Genomic DNA, 12,144 nt, shown 5'->3' on the forward strand with positions numbered 1-12,144 from the left:
CCCCCCCACTGCGGCCACAGGCGCCCAGTGGGCGGGCAGAACCCGCAGCCAGGCCCGGAAGCGCTGGGCAAGCCCTGTGGTCGTCTGAGCGCTCGCCCACGCAGCTCCCTTTGATCAGCTCTGGGCAGGTTGCATCATCAGGTAGGTTTTCCTGGAGACTATGACCAAGGAGCTTAGCCATACCCTGGCCAGAGGATCCTGTGTGTCCCAGGCAGAGTGTGAGCCCCTCACCCTGCCTTCGTAGATAGGGCGGTACTGGCTGCCCTGGAGGAGGTACAGGCTGGGCAGAGAGGTGGAGCAGAGCTCTCAGAGGGCCATGGTGCCCAACCCCCCTCCAGGGGAGCTGGACTCCTTTTGAAAACAAGCACCCCCTCCCCCGCAGATGGGGGTTGGTAGCTGCATCGCTGACTTTTCTGCACTCAGCCTGCCAAACCGCCACATAATCCCCTTGGGTTCCCAGAGCCATCCTGCCCACACAGGTGCTAAGGCCAGCCCTGGGGGATTCCTTGACACCCACTGCTCCAGGTCCAGGCCTGTCCCCAGATGAGGTCCAGGGGTGCTGAAACCCTCCCTAACCTCCTTCCACCGCTGGGTACAGGATAATGGGTGGGGTCTGAGTCAGAGCTAGCTCACCTTGGGTGGGTAGGTGTGGCAAGGTGGGGTCTCTGTGGGGCAGGGGCAGACACGGGGAGGGAGGGTCCGATGGTTTAAGGGTTGTTTGTGCACAGAGCATTTATTCTTCCTGGTCTGCCAGGGTGGGCCACAAGGAGGGCTAAGAAGCCAGCTGTGAGCTTCGGATCTGCCACACTAGATTCTAAGCTTCTACCCCTTGTTCTCTGGATGATCCTTCAAAGTTCCCGCTGTCTCTTGTGAACCTGGCCTCTGTCCCTCAATCAGAGGTTTCCCTCTGTGTTGCCCACCAAAAGGGAGACTCACACCCCAGGCTGCCATTAGTGCTGGTTGGACACACAGGAGCAGAAGGCACATGGTCTAGGGTGAAGGGAGGCTGGGGCCTCCCCACCCAGTTCTCACAGCTAGCTGGGTCCTACTCTCTCATTCTATCCCCGCTCTCCTCTTCCTCTACCTGGACTTCATCGGTGAGGATCTTACATTTCCACTTCATCCCGTTTCCAGGAACAGATGAGAACAGAGCCCTGCCTTCACTTTCATCCTTGCATTTTAAATGAGGAGGAACAATAAATACAGAGTGGGCATTCCTTATCTGAAATGTCTGGGACCAGAAGTGCTTTGGATTTGGGAATATTTGCATGTAGACAATGAGATATTGTGGGGATGGAACCCAAGTCAAAACAGGAAACTCATTTGTGTTTCATATGTCTGAATGTAATTTTATACAATATTTTAAATAATTTTGTGCATGAAACAAAGTTTCTGGATGTGGAATTTTCCATTTATAGGTCTCTGATGGCCAAAAAGTATTGAATCTGGGGTTTTTGGATTAAGGATGCTCAAATTGTACTAAGTATGTGGATCAGGTGGCAACCATGATAAATAGAAATCAGAGACAAAGAGGAGACCATAAAGAGAGGGGGTAGTGCATAGATAGGTAAATTGAGGGTGTCTCTTTGAGCAGGTGACTTTTAAATAAAGACCTGGAAAAAAAAATGATTTAGTGAGACTTGCAAAGTGTTTTCCAGGCAGAGAGAACTCAGACACTAGGTTGTTCTCTGAGAGGGAAGTGTCTGGTATGGTGGGGACAGCAGAAGGCCAGGGGCTTGAGCTGAGGGGTTAGGAAGAGGGACCAGAGGAGGTTAGAGGTGAGAGTGAGGCACATTCTGCAGGGAAATGGGAAGCCCCTGAGGGTTCTAGCAGAGGGGTGACAGGTTCCAAGATGGGTTTTAATTGGATTATTCTGCAGCATGGAAAATGGGGTGAGGATGGGAGTGGTGTGAAAGTAGGAAGCCAGGCTAAGGGTAGATCCAGGAGAGAGGTGAGGGGTATCCTAGCCTAGGATGGATGGTATAGGGTGAGAGCAGTTGGATGTCCACTGCTCTCTGAAGACTGCCAGGCTGGGTATGATTGATGTGCTGGGGTGGGGAGATATAAAGGGAAGATGAGTTGACTCTGAGATATGGGCTTGAGCACCCACCAGGGGACCTTCTGAGGAAGCACTAAGTCCCCATGGATATATAAGAGAACTGTCTTCTAGCCTGCAAAATTATGCTCTCCTTATTAAAGCACTGCCCATTCCTTGGGTCTGATGCCCCCTGTTGGGTGACGTGTTCAAGCAAGCCTGAGTCAGGGTGGGGCATGGGTGGGAAGGGGTGAAGGAGGTGATGGGTCTCCTGCTCTGAGTCGGGAGGAATTGAGCATACTTCTAGAACTTGAACTGTACCCTCTAGACACAGGGGCATGGGCTTGGTGTAAAAGCCTCTGCTAGGGAGAAGGGACCAGTTCTGAATGGGTGCCACCTTGTGTGTGGGGTGGGATGGGCCTTTCCCATGGGAATTTGATCCTAGTAACTCAGTGAGAAAAAGACTATATCGTGCCCATTCTATAAGGCTCAGAGATGGAGAGCTTGGCCCAGCCATACCACTGCAGACATCTGCATGCAGTGATCTGGCTGCCACCTAGCCTCCCCACGGCCAGCTTGAGCTTCCTCACAGCATAGGAATATCCCAAGAGAACCAGGGAGAAACTCTTCCACATTGTGTTCTAGCCTCAGAAGTCACAGAGGGTCACTGATCCCTAAATGGCACACCTGCCTACATTCAAGAGGAGGGAAACTGGCCCTCCTCTCTGAGCAGGACTGTCAAAGTCTCCTTGTAAGAAGAGCACTTTGGTAAGAATTGTATTGCTGTCGACTTCAGAAAATATAATACACCCCAGAGGAGAAGTGGCCTATGGGTGGATGAATGGTACTGATGCCCACCCCAGCAGGCTGTGAGCCTAAGGCACAGGTTCAACTCGTAGTGCTCTTGTTCCCCAGCCTCTTGACCCTGGGTGGGTCCTTGTGCCCTCTGAAGGTGACCCCTCTAGGGGAGCCTACCCTGCCAGCCTCTGAAAGGAGGATGAGGAGTGGATGTTGGGAGATGCTCTCCAGCTGGGGACCCATGTCACTGAGGCACACTGGGGTGAGGGGGATGAAACTGGTGTGCTCAGGATGCCTCAGCTGCTATGGTGACAAGGCTGGGCTGAGACTTCAAGCCAAAGTTTCCAGGTAGTCCCAGGTGACCAAGGCCCAGAAAGGCAGTTTCAGTTGGGGAGAGTGATGGCTTCATGTGGAGAAGACACTCAGGAAGTCTGTTGAGCTCCAGTGTCCCCATCTGAAGCGGGGCTCCGTGGTCACATCCTGCCACATTGTCAGCAGGCATTGGTCTCCAGGGCTGCCATACTGTCCCAACTGCCAGGGATGAAGGAGCTGTCTCCTGGCAGCAGCTGCCACACAAAGCCCAGGGTGGAGCTCAGGGAGGCTGGCCCAGGGTTCACAGCTTGTCACCAAACATGTATTTCTGCAGCTCATTAGTCTGGAATTCTTTCTATTCCAGCAGGCCCTCCCCTGGGATGTGTAGACTGTTCTGGCTCAGCCAACAGCAGTAAATGGGCCTTATCAAAACACAAAATGCTAAAATGTGGGAAAAAATACTTTAAAAATGTTTACATGGGAGGGACAGGCAAGGGTATTGTTGAACTGTTTTCTTCTTTCATAAGCAGCTGGGCCAGCTGAACTGAAGCTCAGGGCCAAGACCCTGGGGACCCAGCAGGAAGAACGGATGAGCGAGGGGCAGGCTTCACAAAGACCTGGGGGAAACAACTTATTTTCCATTTGCTTTCTCTTTGTCACTCTGTGGCGGATTCAAACCGATAGTCTTCACTCCCACAATTTTGACTGTGGATATGGTCACTGATTATCCTGATCCTTTAGTGTCTTTTCTACTCTGAACCAATTTAGGGAAAGACCTTTTGCTCAGGTCTGGGTAACATGGAGTGATGTATTTGGAACCAAAGGCTACAGTAACACTGGGTGGATGGCAAGTATTCATGAGCATGGTTCCAGAATTCCTATCTCTAGACTAGAAGAAGAAAAATCACAAAGGGGATATGGCACCTGTCAGGACCTCCAGCATACATATTCTCTTCCTTAATAATTTAACCTTTAGTTCTAAGCTTGGCACATGACTCTCTGGACCAAATCTGGCTAACTGAGTGGAGTGGGGGTGGTGAGTGCAGGTGTCATGAAGCAGCTTCCATGCCAGAATGTAACATTAAAAGGAATTTGTGAGCCCTTCCTCCCTTTTTCTACTTCTGCTATCTGAAATGTGAATATGATAGTTGGAGCTGCAGCAGTCATCTTGGGCCATGAGGTGATCTTGGAGATGGAAGCCATGTAAGCTAACCCCATATAATTGGAGCCTGAGTCCCTGACATGGTGTAGCCTCCAAAATTGGACTTTCTACCTCCCACATTGAGTAAACTGCTGCCTTGTTTACACCACTATTGTGTTAGGGTTTCTTTAACCCAGAGCCAAAGATAACCCTCTCTCAGAGAGTTTACAGTCAATTATGTTTCTCATTCAAAAAGTTAGCCAGTGGTTATAGGTCATGTTGGGCTGGAGCATCATAGCTGAATGAAGACAATCAATTTGTGGGACTGCTCTGTCCTTGTCAGGGAAGAGGACTCCTCCCTCAAACAGACATGTCACCATGAGTATGGTGTTGACTGAGTGTGTCAGGGACATACAGACAGATTGGAGGATTTCCCCAGCCTAGACATGTGTAAGGAAGACAGAATACCCCGCTGTACTTCCTTCCCACTTCAGCTCCCCTAGAAATAGCTCAGTAACATAATTGCAGGGAGAAGCAACAGAGAGTATGAGGCACAGGTGGAGTCCCTGTGGGTCTTGGCTTTCATGGACTTTGAGAAAGTAAAAAGACTGGTCTGTCATGCAGGTTGACACCCCAAAGCAGAGGTGACTGCAAACCAGCAAATTAGCAGAAGAGATTGTATGTGGCAGGGAAGTGGGTCCTTGGAAAGAGATGTTACCCTCCTTACACACCTAGAGGGACTGAAAGCTCAGGGCCCATAGTTTGAGAAGAGAAGTGGGCCAGGAGATAGGAAGAGTGAGTTCTTTGCTCACCTCTAAACCCAGCTCCACTGTGCCTGAGAGAGGATCTTGGCATGGTGTTTGCACCAGGACAAAACCAACGATGTGCTTATGCTATCAACTGGAAGTTAATCTCTCCCCCAGACTCATCTGTTGATACCCAACCCCCAAGGTATTAGGAGATGGGCCTACAAGAGGTGATTAGGCCATGAGGGTGGATCGTTGGGATTAGTGCCCTAGAGATCTTCCTCTTCCTTTCCACTTTATGAGGACACAGCAAGCAGAGTGCCATCTATGGATGGAGGAGAGCCCTCATCAGACACTGAATCTGCTATCATTTTGATCTTGGATTTCCTAGCCTCCAAAACTGTGAGGAATAGATTTCAATTGTTTCTAAGCCATACAGTATGATATTGTGTTATAACAGAACAAACCGAGGCATTTTGCTAAGAAACTAAGGTGAAGTTGGGAGGAGGGTTAGTATCCACTAGAGTAAAAGCCCTCACTGATTTGTTATTTTAATGGAGACAAGGGAGCTTGGTACCTTCTAGTGAAGGCTGTCAGTTACTATAACTTACCCCTACCTGGAGAACTCAACCTAGACTTCCCAGGAAGGGGAGAGGCCTGCTGAGTAAAGGGAAATGGGAAACATGAAGGGAATCCTTGCCAGCTATTGATAGGCAACAGTTTTGTCTTTCATACGTGTATACAAACAGATGAGCAGATTTAACACTGCCCCTGGAAGAAATTGATTGGAAAAGCAGTGAATAGAAGCTAAGAGTAAAAATGAACACCTGAGACATTTGAGGAGACATTGCATTCACAAAGCAAGAACAGAAACCTATAAAAAAGGAAAAGTCAGGGAATAATGAAAAGTTGAGATATTAAAAATATGACTGTCAAAACTTGTTAAAATCAGGAAAAAGTTGGAAAATATAATTGAAGTAACTCCCTAGACTTTAGAGAAAGAAGATAAAAAGATGAAGAGTATGAGGGAACAGTTAAGAAATGCATGCATTGATCCAGCCCATCTAAACTGTGACTATAACAAAGTAGCACAAGCTGAGTGACTTAATGCTACATAAGTTTATTGTCTGGCAGCTATGGAGGTCAGAAATCCTAAGAAGGAGGTGTTAGGAGTTCCATTCCTTCTGGAAACCATAGGAAAGGATCCATTTCCCTGCCTTTCCCAACCTCTGGAGGCTGTCAGCATTCCTTGGCTCATGGCCCTTTCCTCCATCTTCAAGGTCAGCAGTGTAGCTGATCAGGATGTCTGCTTCCATCATGTGTCATTCTTTCTCCTTCTGCTTCTACTGTCACATCCCTTTCTCTGATCTTGACTCTCTTTCTTTCCTCCTATGGGTACCCGTTGGTGAGCATTGAGCTTACCAAGATAAAACAGGAAAGTCTACCTATCTCAAGATTTTTAATTTAATCACATCTGAAAAGTCCCTTTTTTCCTTTAAGATAACATATTCAAGGATTCCAGGGACTAGGTTGTGTCACCTTTGGTGGCCCACTCTTTTTTTTTTTTTTTTGCTACAATGGGAAATAATAACTAAAGAGGGAATAACCTTTGTTTTTTAATCTGAGAGAAGAGGTTTTAAATTTAGAATTCCTCTGAGTTACCTTAATAGGATGATTGAGAAAAAAAAAAAAGTTCACACCTGGGTACTTCATCATGAATTTTTAGGAAGATGAGGGGATAGAGGTGGCACAGGTCTCTGGCAGAGGAATGAGATTGAATGCAGTATGCAAAAGAGAAATAGAAGACTTCTTTCAAGTCTTGAGCGGAAATTATCTTGACTTAAAAATGATTCCATCAGCCAATATTTTAGGTATGAAAATTTAAAATAAATTTTAATGTATAAGAAAGTTAACCTCCCTTGAACTTATTCTGAGGAAGTACAATGTGAAATGTACTCTGGTCACAAGAAAATAAAAACCAAAAGGAAAATAAGGACTTCCCCAAACCACAGAACTAAGTCAGTACTACAGTGCAAAGAAATTCTATGCCATGAATATGATGATTAAATAATAAGAAATCTATTAAAACTTACCAGATTAATAAATTGAAGACTTTAAGAAGTTTCAACACCCATTTATCCTTAGCCTTGACTTCATGGATGAATACAGTCTTATCATGATGATATGTAAATGTTTCAGTCCTAAAGTCAGTGATTTACTTAATGTAGAAATACTAAAAACATTCATACTAAGGTCAGAAACAAACCAATATATATATATTTTTTACTTCTACTATTACTTAACACACTGCCAATGCGATCATATATAAAAACTAGAGGCTTAATAAAGAGTAGAAGTATTCTCTGTTTGCAGATGACAATACGATGTACCTGGAAGACTCTAGTGAATATTTTTCAAAACTACCCCAGAGAATAAAAGAATTCTAAAAGACAGCAAACAGGTTGTAAAATCAGCATATCAATAGACTTCATGTTTTATATGATTTTCATATATGAAGTTAAAAATTAAAATAAATCTTACCAGGCATTCACAACGAAGACAGAAGGCTCTTGGGAAAGTTTCTTAGTAGTATAGTAACTTCTCCTCTGTCCACGGGGAAAAAAAGCCATAAACTGTGGAGATGGAATAGTGTCTTCTTTAGGAGACAGTGAAGTAAAAGCTGTAGCAAAACAGCCCTCATCCTAAATACAAGGTTACATTAGAATCTAAAGTCGGTTATATCATGAGGGTAACCATTGCAACACTAACCCTCAGTCCCAGCCCAGCCCACCTCCTGACTCAATTAATAAACATCTACATTAAAGACCCAACAGAAGAAAAAGTGGGCTCACTTCCAAGCATGAAAATTATTTACATCAATCTCTACTATCTAATGTCTGTTACCAAAAAAAAAAAAAAAGCTGGTCACGGTGATGCACACCTGTAATCCCAGTGGCTCATGAGGCTGAGACAGGATGATCAAGAGTTCAAAGCCAGTCTCAGCAATGGCAAGGTGCTAAGCAACTCATTAAGACATGTCTCTAAATAAAATACAAAATAGGCTGGATTTTAGCTCAGTGGTGGAGTGCTTGCCTGGCACATGTGAGGCACTGAGTTCAATCCTCAGCACCCCATTAAAATATTTTTAAAAAATTAAAAACAAATATAAGTCTTATGAAAAAGTAAGACACTGGAATTATCAGGTGAGAAATTTAAAATAATAATCATAAATATGCTTATGACTCTAAAGGAAAATGTGGGAATATGCAAAATCTGAGGGATAATTTCAGCAGAGAGTTGGAAATGATTCGAAGGAACTGAATGGAGATACTAGCAATGAAAAACTGAGAAAAGATGAGAAATGCCTTCAACAGCTCATTAGTAGACAGTCAAGAAAAGAATTGAGGTCAATTTGAAGATAAGCCAATAGAAACCCAAAAAGAAAAAAGAAAAAAAGAGTAAAAATCCCCCCCCAAAAAGTGCATCCAAGGGTTCTGGAGCAATACTAAATGGTATTACACATTATTTAAATCTCAAGAAGAGAAAGGAAAAAAGAAAAATGTATTTGAGAAATATTATTTTTTTCTGTTTCAAATTTTATTTAACATCCTCCCATTATTGATTTTATTTTATTTTATTTATTTGTGTTTGGGGTGTTTGTTTTATATTGTTTTGTTTTTTTGCAGAGCTGGGGATCAAGTCCAGGTGCTGGGCATGGAACCCAGGACCTTTTGCATGCTAAGCAAGTGCTCTGCAATTGAGCTTCAACCTTAGCCTGTTTTTTTTTTTTTTTTTAATTGACATATAAAAACTGCACATGTTCATAGGGCATAGTGTAATAATTCAATACATGTGTACAATATATATTGTTCAAATCGGGGTAGTTAGCACTTCCCTTTCCTGAAACATTTATCAAATCCTTTGTGTTGAAAACCTTCTAACTCCTCTCTTCTCATTTTTTATAAAAATGTGTATTCAAAACTATTGTAATGTTTTGGAATTAATTTTTATGTTTGCTCCTTAGGATTGTAAAATTTTGGACAAAGAATATATTACATATATATATATATATATATATATATATATATATATGCACACACACATATACATATATAGACATAGATATAGATATCTATCTCCAAGAATTAAACCCAGGGGTGCTAAATTGCTAAGACTGGCACTCGCTTTGAATTTGCCATCCTCCTGCCTCATCCTCCCCAGCTGCTGGGATTACAGGCATACACCATTGCACTTACAGATGGGTTTGAACTGTAAGCATCCTGCTGTGTTGTAGAATACTGGGACTCGTTCCTCCCATGTGATTGTATATTGGTACCCATTAACTGACCTCTCTCCCCAACCTTTCCTAACCTCTGCTGATCACAATTCTACATTGATTTTTAAAATATTCTCCAAATTTTTATTAGAATGTACTCTCTCTATATATTAGCTGGGATTACAGACATGCACCACCACACCTGGCTAAGAAATATAGTTTTTTAAAAAAGAATTTGTCCCTATTTTCAGATGATATATTTATATATGTAGAAAAGTCCAAAGTATCTATGAAAAAATTCTAGAATTGAGCATTATTGATAAAGTATTTATCTACAGTACAAAATACAAGTTCAATATACAAAATCAATTTTGTTTACTTTCTGTACACCAGCAATGGACAATTAGAATTTAGGATTTTTAAATTATTATTTAAAAGAGAAAAAAGGTACTTAGATCTAAATCTACCCAAATACATACATCATTTGAACCCTAAAAGCTATAAAAATAAGTGAAATAATAAATGAAGACCTAAATAGAGTTTTGAACAATATACATTGATAGGAAGACCTAATAATGTTAGGCTTACAATTCTCTACAAATTTAATTATAGGTTGAACGAAATACCAATCAAATGTTCAGCACATTTTATTATATAGATATTGACAAACTGATTCTACAATTGAATGTACATGTAAAGTTACTATATTAGTAAACAACTTTGTAAAATACAAGCAAGATTAGAGAATTTACATTTCATGAACTTAAGACTTGAAATGCCACAGTGATTAAGATAGTACAGCATTAGAATAAAGATAGAAAGTATATCGATTTTAGAGAATAGATTGTCCAAAAGTAGGCCCATACATATATGATCAATTGTTATCTGACAAAGTTAACAGGGATGTTCAATGGAGAAAGGATAGTTCTCGAAACAAATGGTGTTTGAACAATTCACTCCTCATATGAAAAAATGCACTTTGATCCATAGATTTTACCTTACAAAAGAAAATTAACCCTGAAAGGACCACAGACTTAAATGTGAAACAAAAAACTTTGAACCTTACAGAAGAAAGTGCAGGGATAGATCTTCATTATCTTGGATTAGCCAAAGATTTCCTACACATGACAATAAAATTATGACTCATCAAAGAACAAATTGAGATTACCGGCTTGGCTTCTAGCAAACTGCCTGAGGAGCTCCACTGGCCCACACCTCAATGAAAGTGAAAATTATTCAAAAAAAATTATCAAAAGTGGAAGTGATCATAATGACAAACACCAAACACAGATCCATCTATCCAAAAATTTTGGACTTTTGGTGATAAGGGCAAGAGCCTATGATATTTGAGACAAGATTTCATCCATTTTCTGCTTTCTGGAGTCTCCATTCCAGACTGCTAAAGTCTAGAAAGACATTATGTCCCACACCTGCAGCTCTAGAGCCCTGTTCAAAATTTCATCTTGTATGAGAAGCGAGTTCTAAAACAGACATCTCCCAATCTCTTCTCAAAGAAACTTATTTCACTTGCAAAAATGAAATATGGAGAAGTTCAAACCTAAGGACACACTCAAGAATAGTGGAGGTTGTGGGAGAGAGGGAGTGAAGAAGAGATTCATGAATTTAATGAACATAAAGCCTATACTGTAAGATGGCTGATTTGTATAGAGAACTGAGGAATAAAAACAAAGAAAACATCAAGAGCTGGGGTTGTGTCTCAGTGGTAGAGCACTTGCCTTGCACATGTGAGGCACTGGGTTTGATCCTCAACACCACATATAAATAAATAAAGATATTGTGTCTATCTACAATTAAAATTTTTTTTAATCAAATATGAGCTCAGGAAAAAAAAAATCAAACATGGATCTTAGAAACTAGCCCTTCAAAGGAATTACAATTTAATTGGACTTGTTTGCAGAGACATCAATACCCCAGGGGATTTTTTTGAAACAATAGAACAATAATCCATCAATCAATGGAGTATAGTAGCTGGACATGGTCACATAGAAAGAGAATCCAAAGAATGTCAAATTATAAAGAAAGAAGAAAAAAAAATCTCTATTTGCAAGTTATAAGAAATTATATGTGCATAACCCCAAGGAATCCACTAAAATTTTATTAGCTCCACTAAAATTTTATTAGCACTAATAAATTAGTTTAGTAATGTTGAAAGATGCTCAAAAATAAATTGTATTTCTGTATACTTTTAATGAATAATCCAACAATGAAATTAATAAAACAATTTAATCATCAAAATTCTCAGAGAATAAATACTTAGGAGTAAGCTTAACAAAAGCAATGCAAAACTTGCATTCTGAAAGTTATAAAATATTCTTCAGTGAAAATTTAAAAAGACATAAGTAAATGGAAAAACATCCCATGTTTTACTTACCGAGAAACTTGTCATTGTTAAGATGAAATATTTCCCAAATTGATCTACAGACACAACTCAAGCCCCAACAGCAACTGATTTCTTTATAGAAATTGACAAACTGAGTCTAATATTCACATGGAATTAAGAGGTATCCAGAGTAGTCAGAACAATCCTGAAAGTTTAAGTAGGACAATTTATACTTCTCAGTGTCAAACTTACTATAAAGCAAAGTAATCAAGAAAGTGTAATGTTAGTAAAAAGTTTAGACATAAATAGATCAATGTAATAGAACTGAGAGACCAAGAATAAACCTATACAATCAATTAAATATCCCTTTATTTGATGTTTCTAAAAGGGTATTGAGACCATCCAATAGAGGAAGAATAGTCTTTTGAACAAATGATGCTGTGAAGATTGGCTAGTCACATACAAAAAATGATGTTAGACTTCAAATTATTCACC

At 41.2% G+C, this 12,144-nt stretch overlaps 1 long non-coding RNA gene across 1 annotated transcript in view; it reads right to left on the reverse strand.

Annotated features, from left to right (window-relative positions):
* The window catches only part of LOC125612515, a 28,222-nt gene extending 20,421 nt beyond the window's left edge, over positions 1 to 7,801 (reverse strand). Inside the window, exon 1 of the long non-coding RNA XR_007342940.1 lies at positions 7,574 to 7,801. This is a non-coding gene — a long non-coding RNA (uncharacterized LOC125612515). The remainder of the gene's footprint in view (positions 1 to 7,573) is intronic.
* Positions 7,802 to 12,144: the final 4,343 nt, after the last annotated feature.

Source organism: Marmota marmota, unplaced genomic scaffold (assembly GCF_001458135.2).
Source record: "Marmota marmota marmota unplaced genomic scaffold, marMar, whole genome shotgun sequence".
Classification (NCBI taxonomy): domain Eukaryota; kingdom Metazoa; phylum Chordata; class Mammalia; order Rodentia; family Sciuridae; genus Marmota; species Marmota marmota.